This window comes from Macaca fascicularis, chromosome 6 (assembly GCF_037993035.2).
Source record: "Macaca fascicularis isolate 582-1 chromosome 6, T2T-MFA8v1.1".
Classification (NCBI taxonomy): Eukaryota; Metazoa; Chordata; class Mammalia; order Primates; family Cercopithecidae; genus Macaca; species Macaca fascicularis.
In genome coordinates, this window is record NC_088380.1 from 149187580 (window position 1) to 149200759 (window position 13180).

The 13180-nt window shown below is 46.3% G+C and overlaps 2 protein-coding genes across 19 annotated transcripts in view; one reads left to right on the forward strand and one right to left on the reverse strand.

The window, feature by feature from the left end:
* Positions 1-13180, forward strand: part of ARHGAP26 (Rho GTPase activating protein 26) — an 899552-nt gene that overhangs the window by 347824 nt on the left and 538548 nt on the right. The window lies entirely within an intron of this gene.
* FGF1 (fibroblast growth factor 1) overlaps positions 1-13180 on the reverse strand; it is a 111031-nt gene that overhangs the window by 91459 nt on the left and 6392 nt on the right. For 3 of the 16 annotated variants that reach the window (XM_015452069.4, XM_073994517.1, XM_065545925.2), the window contains exon 1: positions 4799-4974. The exons of 5 other annotated variants lie outside the window; for them this stretch is intronic. The gene's annotated coding sequence lies outside the window, so the exon portion shown is untranslated. Of the gene's footprint in view, positions 1-1055; positions 1174-4341; positions 4530-4798; positions 4975-13180 lie in introns of those variants that run through there. 8 more of the 16 variants (XM_073994514.1, XM_065545924.2, XM_045395001.3 and 5 more) reach the window with 4 other exon arrangements.

The following is a 13180-nucleotide window of genomic DNA, read 5'->3' on the forward strand; positions in this document are numbered from 1 at the left end:
AGGTGATACACTTACAGCCAAGCACAGTGCTTAGACACAGCAAGGGTTCAATAAATGTTGGGGACCAGTTCAGAAGCTGTTCTATGTCTGAATGCTCATACATGTGAACAAAGCTCCATGCCAAAGCAAACGTGCCTCCCAGCTACCCAAGCAGTGGCACCAGGGGTCACTCATAGAGTGTCACTTTGGGCTTTGGAACAAATAGACTTGTAAGCAGCCTTTTCTCCTCTTTTCTTTTCTTTCTTTCTTTCTTTTTTTCTTTTTTTTTTTTTGAGACAGAATTTCCCTCTTGTCACCCAGGCTGGAGTGCAATGGTGTGATCTCGGCTCCCTGCAACTTCTGCCTCCCAGGTTCAAGTGATTCTCCTGCCTCAGCCTCCCAAGTAGCTGGGATTACAGGTGTGTGCCACTATGCCAGGTAATTTTGTATTTTTAGTAGAGATGGGGTTTCACCATGTTGGCCAGGCTGGTCTTGAACTCCTGACCTCAGGTGATCCACCCGCCTTGGCCTCCCAAAGTGCTGGGATTAGAGGCATGAGCCATCACACCTGGCCAAAGCAGCCTTTTCAGAACTCAACTTTGAATAATAATAATAATAATAATAGCAAATACACAGTACTCACTGTGAGCTGGACCCTGTGCTGATAAGGGCATTACTCATTTGATTCCTTCCATAACAAGGTTGGTACTTTATTACCCCCACTTTACAGATGAGGAAACCAAGGGCCAAGGTCACAGGACTAATAACTGGAAGAATTTGGATCCCAGGCAGCCCAGCTACAGAATCTATGTACTTAGCTAATGTGTTATGCTCCCTCTCTCTCTCTGTTTTCTTTTTTTCTTTTTTTTTTTTTTTTGAGACCGAGTCTCGCTCTGTCACCCAGGCTGGAGTGCAGTGGTGTGATCTTGGGTCACTGCAAGCTCCGCCTCCTGGGTTCACGCCATTCTCCTGCCTCAGACTCCCGAGTAGCTGGGACTACAGGTGCCCGCCACCACGCCCAGCTAATTTTTGTTGTTGTTGTTGTTGTTGTATTTTTAGTAGAGACGGGGTCTCACCGTGTTAGCCAGGATGGTCTCGATCTCCTGATCTCGTGATCCACCTGCCTCAGCCTCCCAAAGTGCTGGGATTACAGGCGTGAGCCACCGCACCCAGCCACTCCCTCTCTTGAGTAGTCTAAATTAATTATTAAAAAGCAAAGGGGGAAACAAGGAAAAAGTTAAAAACAGAGAAATGTTTTTTTTTTTTTTTGAGACGGAGTCTGGCTCTGTCGCCCAGGCTGGAGTGCAGTGGCTGGATCTCAGCTCACTGCAAGCTCCGCCTCCCGGGTTTGCGCCATTCTCCTGCCTCAGCCTCCCGAGTAGCTGGGACTACAGGCGCCCGCCACCTCGCCCGGCTAGTTTTTTTTTTTTTTTTGTATTTTTTAGTAGAGACGGGGTTTCTCCGTGTTAGCCAGGATGGTCTCGATCTCCTGACCTCGTGATCCGCCCGTCTCGGCCTCCCAAAGTGCTGGGATTACAGGCTTGAGCCACCGCGCCCGGCCCAGAGAAATGTTTTAAGCAGATAGCATTGGCACCAGGATTCTTGCAAGTGAACTCAAGAAGCTCACTTCTGGCTAGGTTTAAACCATGGTGTATTTAATAATCAAAGTAATTGCTATTCCTTCCCTCCCCTTTTCTCTCCTTGTAGGCCACTGGCCCAGATGCTTTTTCTTGTTCCTGTACCTTGGACTCCTTCACTTATCTTTCCGCCGAGTTGGACACGTCAGCCCAGGCCCATTCTCTGTTACCTTCCCACCCAATCAGTCCCCTCCCTTCTCTGTGGTTGTTTGGGCTGGATCCAGTCATATCTCAAGATGGGGACACCTTGTTGGTAGTTGAACATTTTTTGATTAGTGAACCCTTTCTTCAGAAAAAGTACTCTCACCCACATGTATAGATGTTAGATTTACCTAAAGCATGGTATGCCTATGGCACAAATGACTTCAGATTATTTTTCCAGCAACCTTAAATCAAGGGATACTGCATTAGCCATGCAATGCTTATTTAATGAGGTGGAAATGGGTGTGTCTTCCACTCTGCACAATACCTAACCCCTGGCAGCTAGCACACAGGCTGAGTGTCAGAGGCGTTCGAACCAGAGCAACTCCATCTTGAGTGAGGGCTAGGAAAATGAGGCTGGGACCTGCTGGGCTGCATTCCCAGAAAGTTAGGCATTCCTAGACTCCAGACGTTTACAGTTAAGGAACTAGATCGATAATGTTTCCCACACAGACCCAGACTTGGGGGTGTCCAGATAGCCCGATATTTTGAGAACAAAGGCATTCCTAATTTTGCTTTAAAGATAATAATATGGATTCTTGCAAAATATAGTAATTAAGAAAATTAGGCCAGGTGCAGTGGCTCACGCCTGTAATCCCAGCACTTTGGGAGGCCGGATGGATCACCTGATGTCGGGAGTTGGAGACCAGCCTGAGCAACACGGAGAAACCCCGTCTTTAATAAAAAATACAAAATTAGCCAGGCATGGTGCCTCATGCGTGTAATCTCAGCTACTCGGGAGGCTGAGGCAGGAGAATCGCTTGAACCTGGGAGGTGGAGGTTGCAGTGAGCTGAGATTGTGCCATTGCACTCCAGCCTGGGCAACAAGAGCGAAACTCTGTCTCCAAAAAAAAAAAAAAAAAGAAAAAGAAAATTAACCCTTTATCACAAGCCCTTGTAGCAGAGCACATCTCCCTATGATCTTTTTAAAATCCTATATATACGAGCATGGTACCTAGGATGGACGTGTTCCTCCTCTTGCTTTCGGGAACACCCTACTCTGTCAATGGAGTAGCTGTGCTTTCACCACTTTACTTTCCTAATAAAAAGAAAGTAAGTGCTTTTGCTTTGCACTGCGGACTCGCCCTGACTTCTTTCTTGCTTGAGATCCAAGAACCCTCTCTTGGGGTCTGGATCGCTTTCCTGTAACAGCAGTCCCAAGATCCTTAATAGTTTATGTGCAGTCCACAGAATGCATGTCACCGAAGTGAGCAGCTGCACTGTCCCGGGATGAGATGTCCCTTGGATGTAGATACAGCATATGGATGTCCGCCCACTATTTCCACTGAATATGTTATCATGGCTGGTGCTACTCACCTGTGAAGTCAAACCACTTAACCAGATATGGCTTCCTTGATCCTTTGCAGAACCAGTCAAGTCATATGTAAACAGCAGATTTGAGAGAGAGTTTAAAAGAAACTCATTGTATTTTCTCTTAACGTTTTGCATACTAACTTTGCTTTGGATTACATACTTCATTTGCAAACCCATTTATTCACACTAACAAAGGCCGGGGCAACAGAAGAAAATCTCTCTGAGTCCTTCTGCCAACAGCAAATTGGTGATCTTGCCTTCAGATCTACATCTCAAGAGGGGACTTTCCTCGGAAGCCCTCAAAGACCAACACAAAGAAAACAAAGGAAAAGGGAATTTGTGACTGTGAATCAGAGTCTCCACCAAAATCCTCAGTCACCCACACTGACAAACAGCTCCGGTAAACTGCTGGCCACCCTTCACTAGACACCACTTCCCAAAGCAAGGCCCACTTCTTTCAGCCCTGATGCCACTGCTGCTGGCTCATAGTTACACAGAGCTGGCGGAGGGGCAGCCTGGCTCGCCCTCAGCCGGGATGCTCGCATCCTCCCACTGGGTCGGGGAGCTAACTCGTAAACAATCGCATCCCTGTAGAGAATGAAAGGAAAAGTACCGGTCACCAGTGCAGCAAGGAGGGAGGCAAATGGGGGTGGCGGTGGCGTGGGTGGATGTAACATAGCTAGAGAATCATGGAGTGTTGGAATTCTGCTGACGCAGAATGAGCCCTTGGGCCTGAGAGGGGTCTCCCTTGGGTCTCTGAAAAGTGGGTACTTGACTAAATGCCTGAAATTTCCATCCCAGTATCTGGAAGGCTGAATTTCTGAAGTGCTCCTCTGCAGCAGCCTTGCATACCTTTGGCATGTAATTGCGATGTGGGTGTGGATAGTGTATGTGCCAGAGAATCTGCCCATTCTGACTCCTTCTCTCCTGGTGCCCATCAGAGGGGTACTGAAACGAGGATGTGATATTCCAAGATCAGAAGGGAAGGAAAGAAGTAATCCGAGTGACCATGGGGCCATGGGAATACCACCCTACCAGAACCCTGAGCGGACATGCCCAGATAATCCTAAACTTCAGCCTGACTTTTATATCAAAAGGTTAATAAAATCTAAGCTGCCCACCATGTGGACAGCTTTTCCAAGGCAGCTGAATATCCAGGCTTCCCAAGAGAGAGCTGGTGTGACACAGCAAGATAATGCTAGCCACTCACCACGGCCAGACTCACCGCAGCTTTCTGCTTCTGCCGAACCACAGGGGCCGCATCCAGCACTTTAGTAAATGAGAAATGCCTGCCCCGTCCAGCCCTGATTCAGGGCCAGTGTCAGGCGGGCACTGGAGGAATGGAGATAATGCGGCGGCATGGTGCATTCGTATTTTTGCAGTCTCTAAGCTAGAAGTGCTATTTTTACATGTCTGTGACATCAGCACGCCCTTCCCCCAGGGCAGTCTGCACCACGGTTTAAACCCAGCCAAAGGTGAGCTTCTTGAGATTCCCTTGCAGGAGTCCTGGTTCCAGTGCTATCTGCTTTAAAACATTTTCTTTCTTCTCCAAGTAGCATTACATTTGCACTTGGACACACACACACACATAACACACACACACACACACACACGACCTCAGCTACAACCTGCTCTCTGTTTCCCAGATCAGATGCCCTGATTCTTACCTAAAGAGCTTGTAGGCCAAGGGCTGTACCTCTCTCCACACTGGCTCAGTGCTGTCCCAGGGGAAGCAGAATCCACTTGGTGTCTTCTGCTCTGTGTTTGTCACTGTCACTGTGCTGCAGCCGCCGCCCCAGCAGCCCCAAGCCGGCTCTCTGAACCTCCAGGCTACTGCAGCTCTGAGTGGGGAGAGGGACGGGCCGTGGCATGCACATCAGGTTGCTGGCCCGCCTCCAGATACCATGCCACAGAGCTGGCTACCCGTCCCTAGGGCTGTGTGGGAAATCGAGGTGGGGGGGCGGGGGCAGGCTGGGAGAGCCAAGAATGTCAGCCTCGAGGTCTATCTCCGGTCCTTGTTTATCAGCAGAGGGGACCTGCCTTTAGACAACCGCCCACCCCCACCTCACCCGCAGGGATGCACACAGCTCTAAGCAACCCCTACTCTGGACAGCCAGCAGCAGGCCCAGGAACACAGAGCCATTGGCCAGCCAGGAGGGAGGTAGAGACAGAAGACGGTGGCAGCAGCTACCCTGGGTGTTATTTTAACGTGGTTTGTCTTGGGGCAAATGTCTGAGCCGAATGGACTTCTGGCCCGTCTGAGCAGAATCCTGTTTATTTTGAGGCCTGAGTCGCCAGGGAAACAGCAGGTCGTGGCTCGGAGACTCTCCTCTGGAATCAGAAGGCTGCTGGATGAAAGGGAGGCCTTTTCTGTTCTGTCATCTGGCATCCTTGCATGGGGTGTAGGTGTCTGTGTGTGGCAACGTGTATGTGTGCATGTGTGTGTCTGTCTGTGCCATCCCCAGAGCCAAGCCCTACAAATGGCATTTTGCAAAGTCAATCGAGGCAAAAGCCATCCAGGTTGGGACTGTGGAGGGGCTGCAGAGGGGGCAGCTCTGTCCTCCCTCTCCACTGTTCAAGCCTGTTCCCGTTGGATGAGGTGAATCCTCAGGTGAGCTCAACTTCAGGGGTGGGAAATTCTTCAATGGGCCATGGACATCCTCTTCAGATTTCTGGCCAGGACAGGGTAAGGAAGGGAGGGAGCTGTCTGGACAAATAATTCTTTGGCTAGAAGGTGGGGAATAAGGTGGACTGAAAGGATATGGATCAAGAGCTGTCTCTGAACCAAATGTAAACATGATTAATAGTTTCCAATAATTGAAGAGTCGCTCCTGCTTATGCAGGCGTTTGAGCCCAGGAGGCATGAGTGAGTGAGTGTGTGTGTGCGCGTGTGTGTGCACGCACGTGTGAGCTTCCATGTATGTACACAAGCCTGCCCACCTGATGATTCAGGTAGAGAGGTACAGATCGACCTGTCAGAACTAGAAATATGCTCCCCAGCCTCTACCTCCTGTGGGTGTTGCTTAGGTGTAGGGAGGATGGAAGTGCAGTCCGTTCCCCATATTCCCCACAGAGCATGGGGGTATGGGAAGACATTCATGTGCCTTCTGAAGGGATGAGCCTTGGAGAAGGAGCTCGTGTCCTGTAAAGAGCTAGAGGCTCAATCATCACAGAACTCCAATCACGGATAAGCAGCAGCTCCCAAAAGGGACTCGAATGTACAGAAAATGTTGATTTCTTGAGACCCTCTTAACTGGAACCCTCATGAACTACCACTTCTACACATGCAAAGGATACTGATAATTTGCTTTAAAACATAATAATCTTCCTGAGTATCTGCAAGCTTCCAGAGGACCTTCTGAATCATTAAAAAAAAATTTCGGACAATGGATTTCCAAGTATTAAAGAATCATTATGCTAGATGTAGTATGCATGTTAACCCTTTTTAACTACGTGAAATGATAGACTTGAAAGTTAGAAAATACCCAAAAAACCCTAAGGACAGAGATGCAGACTCAGAGACTCACTCAGGTGGTACCCTTAGTTAAAGTCCTCGTTGTGACTAAAACCAGGTCTCCCTGCTTTAGGTTAACCCCGGGTTAACCTGCCTGCACTGTGTGGTTGGCCATTGTTGGGCAATTCAGCCCAAGGGCTCCAGATTCCTTCCCTTCTAGTGGAAATTAATAAGACTTTCCTACTCATATCTTCCCTGCAAACTCACAGGATTATCATGACAATCAAATGTGTCCAAGTGTGTTTGAGCACCTTGAACGCGGGAAATACAAATGCAAGTCATTATTTTAGTTTGTTTGATTTCTCCATTGTGTCCAGTTATGAAACCCTGTTTAAACACACACACTCACACAGACACACACACACACACACAGCTTTTAGGCAAATATAATCCCTAGCTACTGACATATGCTAATTTATCTACTGCATAGTGGGTGTCTGGCAATATTACTGTCCAAATACTGGGAAATAATCCTCAGTTCGCTAAGGTATTTACTGTAATATAATTCCCCCCAATGTTGAAATTTTTTGAAATTTCATTTTAATATCCTTCAATTTCTACATTTATTTCAACTTCTGTTAGTATCTAGATTTACCTTTTTAATAACATCCATTGAGATGTTTCCCAGTCCAGAGACATGCCCACGTGAATGCTTTTCAGCCCCACTGTTATTTAGAGTAGGAAGGGACTTTGCCATGACCTAGTCGAAAAGTCTGGTCTCAGAATAGCCCTCCAGCTCTGTGCCTGGAAATAGTCGGTGGAAATAATAGCCGTCGAAGCTGCTTATTAAGCATCCACAATATGCTAGATTGTATGCAGAACATGTAACAGAAATCATGTCTTCCTCCAGAGCTCTTCCACCACTTTAAAAGCCATTTCTGTCCTGATAAAACTTTGTAAGAGAGGCTGCTAGTACTGCAGAGGGGTCCTCTGAGAAAGGAAGGAAATGACAGGTTTGGAGAACCAAAAAAATCCTAGAAGGTTTATCCACAGAGATGTGGGCTTGCCCCGGAGTCATCCACATCTAAAATGTTGTGGCTGTTGCCAGAGGTGAGATTTTTCCTTCCACATCCTAACAGATGGACTCAATACAGAGCACTTAGGCAGCTGCTATTACAGAAAGTGACTCTACACCTCTCCTTTAGAAGGGCGATAAAGGTAGAACGTGGTGGTTCCGTGGTTTTGCTTATTTTGTGCTCAGTGCCTCTGACAATCAGACATATAACTATCACATTTTAACTGTACCAGCATGAAAGAAGCAGAGCATTATTGAATCAACAGGGTTCAAAATGCCCCCAATATATACATTTTTGTTTTCTCTCTCTCCAGGCAGAACATAAGCCCTGGCGTCTTGTCCTTGATTCTTGAGAATGACATTCAATATTTGCTTTAAAATTTCCCCTTCATTCATCCTGTTTACACAAACGATACAGTTATATGAAACACACACCAGACACATTGCATTTTCTTTCTAATCTCATTTGACCTTGTTCAGGCACAACAAATCTTATTCAGCTGACGGGGGAAATTGGATGCTGCATGCCACTCTCTCCCTCCAGCAACACATTTCCTCTGTTTATGCCCAATCAGGCAGTTAAATGAAGGGCGCCCTGGTCTCACGGTGAAGCAAGCACCACGATGACAGAGGGCAGTGGGAAATGCAGCAGACATTCATGGGAAATTGTATTCATTGCTCAAGGAGACTGGCCAGCCACAAACATCACCAGAGCTGCAGGACCGAAGCTGGGTCCAATGGCCCTCAAGAAGGAAGGTACCTCACTCTGATCCCACTGAAATCCAATCACAGGCGCTTGCGCCCCGCTGGTTAGCCTGACTCTTCAGCAACCTCAGGGGAGGATGCTTGGGAAGCGTCCTACCCATGCGAGCTGGGTTTCCTCTCCTCTGATATTGATTGCCTGTTGCCTATTCTACTGTGTTTTCCTCGATCCTGGCTTTTTAATTTTAAAATATTTTACCTTTACAAAAAACGAACACTCTGTGCACATGATAACACTGCACCCAAAGGTATAAAATGACCCTCACTAGCCTTCTTTTCTCCAAAGATAACCACTATTCACTTTGAATGTATGGATCCTTTCAGGAAAAAAAAACTGTCTTTGTACCCTGAATATGTGTATGCTAAAAACACACATTACTATGCACAATGTCCTGTGTAATTGTTTGTTTGTTTTTCACTTAATAATAGATATTTGCACATTGGTCTAGTTCATCCAAGCACCAAATTTCTTGCCTGATTTATTGAGGTATCTTCCTAATTGGCCTCCCTGCTCTACCCTAACCCTCTACAGTTCATTTCAGAAGGATCCTGCTAAAAGGTAAATCAGATCATGTCCCTATTTGTTCAGAACTGTCCAGGGCTTTTCCCTTGCACTAGGAACAAAAGCTAAGCTCACTACCACCACCTGCCTCTGCAAGTTCACCCCCAGCATACTCATTGCTCACTGTGCTCCAGTCACCTGCTCCTCCTATGGGCCAGGCTTGGTCCTAGCTCAGGGTCTTCGTACTTCCCATTCCCTCTGCCCAGAATTATGCATTTATTTTCTGCCTCTAGGTTATTTGCCTGGCTTACTCTTTCCTGTTATTCTTGTCTCAGCTCAGGCCACCTGTACCCTGACCACCTGTTCTAAATCAGCCCCTTATCACTGTCTTTCACATCTCCCACTTTCTTTTTCCTCATAATTCTTACTACTTTCTCAAAATTATTGTATTCATAAAATGTTTACTTAGGCCAGGCGCGGTGGCTCATGCCTGTAATCCCAGCACTTTGGGAGGCCGACGCGGGTGGATCACCTGACGTCAGGAGTTCGAGACCAGCCTAGCCAACACGGTGAAAGCCCGTCTCTACTAAAAATTACAAAAATTAACCGGGCATGGTGGCTGGCATCTGTAACCCTAGCTACTCAGGAGGCCGAGGCAGGAGAATTGCTTGAACCCGGGAGGCGGAGGTTGCAGTGAGCCCGGATAGTGCCACTGCACTCCAACCTGTGCGATAGAGTGAGACTCTGTCTCAAATAAATAAAATAAAAAATAAAATAAAGTAAAAATAAATAAAATATTTACTTACTTGTCCTCTGTCTCCCCTTGCACATACACTGGAATACAAATTCCATAAGGAGAGCAGGGGCTTTGTCTTCTCACTGTTATATACTCAGTACCGAGACCAGTGGTCCTCAAGCTCGAGTGTGCACTGGAATCACCTGGCGGATTTGTTAAAATACAGATGCTGGGCCCCAACCTCAGAGTTTCTAATTCAGTAGATCTGGGGTGGGCCTACCGAAATAGAATTTATATTTCTAACAAGTTTCTAGCTGCTGCTGCTGCTGCTGGTCCAGGAACTGCATTTTGAGAGCTACCAGTCTAGACGATACCTGGCATACAGTGGGTGTTGCATATATATTTATTACGTGAATGCACGAGCCTGCACATAGGCTCTGCCACCATTTTTGTCATGGCAGTTTTGTTTTCGGTTCATCATTTATTTATATTTATGGGACTACAGGCTGTGAACCTTTTGCCTCCTCAAAGTCGTCGTGACAGGAAGGCCCCAAGTTTTGCCAGGTAAAATGGTGCACCATCTCCATTGGTTTGTCAGTTGATGATTAAAAACCTAAAGCTTAGGCCAGGTGCAGTGGCTCACGCTGTAATCCCAGCACTTTGGGAGGCCGAAGCAGGCAGATTGCTTGAGTCCAGGAGTTCAAGACCAGCCTGGGCAACATGGTGAAACCCCATCTTTACAAAAAAAACCCACAAAAATTAGCTGGGTGTGGTGACGTGTGCCTGTGGTCACAGCTACATGGAAGGCTGAGGTGGGAGGATCGCTTGAGCCCAGGAGGCGGAGGTTGCAGTGAGCTAAGGTCACACTACTGCACTCCAGCCTGGATGACAGAGAGAGAACCTGTCTCAAAAAGAACAACAGCGGCAACAACAAACTAAAGCTTTATAGACCCAAGAGGAACCAGTGAGAGACTTTTCATTCTCTGCCTCAGCAGAACATCAAACCAAAAGATGGTGCAACTCTCACTTGCCATGTGACAGAGAACAGAGTGAGCTCTCAGGCCTCCCCTGTAATGATTTAACAGCTATCCTGTTGGTTTAGATTGGGTCTTGGTATATTGCAGTGTATGCATCATAACCCCAAGCAGGTTATGAAATATAGAGAGCCCACTGGTTTTCCTGAGTCACAAAACCTCTTGAAAATCTTGACAAGATCTATAGCCATATTTCCTAGGACACACACACACACACACACACACACACACACACACACACACAGTTTTACATTTAATTTCAGGAAGTTACAAGACGCCCCAAGCACATTTTAACCCCAAGTTAAGAACTTCTGGTATAATAATTATCTGGCTATTTGGCAAAAACAAACAAACTAACAAACCCAATCTGGATCCCCAGTTTCTTATTTAAATTCCTGATGAATCAGAGGTTTAAGTGTAAAGAGACAAGCCTTAGAGGAAAACATTAGTTAATAAGATTTATAATCTTAGAATGGGAAACACTTTTTGAAGCATGATTTAAAACCCAGAAGTGAAAATAAAGTAGTGAGATTGATTCCAAAAGATCTAAAATGTCTGTCCAGGAAAGAGGAAAAAAACTCTCCTGGTTTAGACTCTGAGGAGAAATTAATTGATCCTATCTTTTCCATCTATCTTCTTCCCAGTGGAATTGTGTGAGTGACCTATGGCCAGGCTCTATGGAACAAGACAAGCTTATCAGAGCTTACAGGGTGAGATCATATCCTTTGGCAAAGCCCTGTCACTGGGTTAATTATTTCAATAGTAGTGGTTTGGGTTTTTAAAATTATTTATTTATATTTTTTATTTTGTGAGACAGAGTCTTGCTCTGTCGCCCAGGCTGGAGTGCCGTGGCGTGATCTTGGCTCACTGCAACCTCCACCTCCCAGGTTCAAGTGATTCTCCTGCCTCAGCCTCCCAAGTAGCTGGGATTACAGGTGTGCGCCACCACTCCCGGCTAATTTTTGTATTTTTAGTAGAGACAGGGTTTCACTACATTGGCCAGGCTGGTTTGGGGTTTTAAATGACTTTATTGAGATATACTTCACATACTCTGAAGTTCACCCATTTAAAGTGTACAATTAAGTGGTTTTGGTATATTCACAAAGTTGTGCAGCCATCACAACTATAATTTTAGAATATTTTTGTCACCCCCCCAAAGAAACCCCATACCCATTAGCAGTTCATCCCCCATTCCTCCCTCCTGCCAGGCCTAAGCAACCACTCCTCTACTTTCTGTCTCTATAGATTTTCCCATTCTGGCCGTTTCATATCAATGGAATCATAAAACATGAGCCGTTTTCCTTTAGTGTGATGTCCTCAAGGTTCTTCTGTATTGGAGCACATATCAAAATTTCTTTCCTTTTTTTTTTTTTTTTTTTTTGTTTCTTGAGATGGAATCTTGCTCTGTCACCCAGGCTGGAGTGCAGTGGCACGATCTCGGCTCACTGCAAGCTCCGCCTCCCGGGTTCACGCCATTCTCCTGCCTCAGCTTCCCGAGTAGCTGGGACTACAGGCGCCCGCCACCACGCCCAGCTAATTTTTTGTATTTTTAGCAGAGACGGGGTTTTACCGTGTTAGCCAGGATGGTCTCGATCTCCTGACCTTGTGATCTGCCCACCTCGGCCTCCCAAAGTGCTAGGATTACAGGCATGAGCCACCACGCCCAGCCCAATTTCTTTCCTTTTTATTGCTGAGTAATATTTCATTGCATGGACACACCACATTTTATTTCTCCATTCATCAGCTGATGAACATTTGGGGTGTTTCTTCTGTTTGGCTATTATTATAATGTTGTTATTCATGGGTGAGTTTTTGTGTGAACATGTGTTCATTTCTCTTGGGTCTAGCAGTGTTTTTTTTTTTTTCTCTTAAAGATTTACCCAAAGAATTTATATCTATCTATCTATCTATCTATCTATCTATCTATCTATCTATCTATCTATCTCTGTCTGTCTGTCTGTCTGTCGGTCTATCTGCCTTTCTGTCTGTATATATGTATTCCTCCCACCCTGCCCACCATCATAACCTCATGGAGAACCAAGCAGATATGGGTTCTAAAGACCTCAGAGCTCTTACAATCCTGGCCTGGAACCTTCTGTGTAAGGGTCACAACTCACTCTCACTATGCCTCAGTTGTGCCATCAGTGGAAGGAAGGTGCGAACACCAGCTCTTTCACACTGCCGCAGGATATGGTAAAGATAAAGGAAATGCCGTAAATCAATAGGATCTGCTCTTTCCAAGATACGAAGCTATATGAATAGGCCGGTGTGCATCAAAGAAACAAGATACACCTCAACCAAAAGTTTTGCCAGCACAAAGATGACTGCATCAGCCAAGAGTCCAGTGGCTTGATATGGGGGCATAGATGGTACAAGCCACTATATTCTCAAGATTTTGGTTTTCTTTGAGATCAGAATGCGGTTGCCTTCCAAATCCTGCCAGCCACCCTCTGAGGGAGGGCCCCAGCTTGGTCACCCTGGTGGGG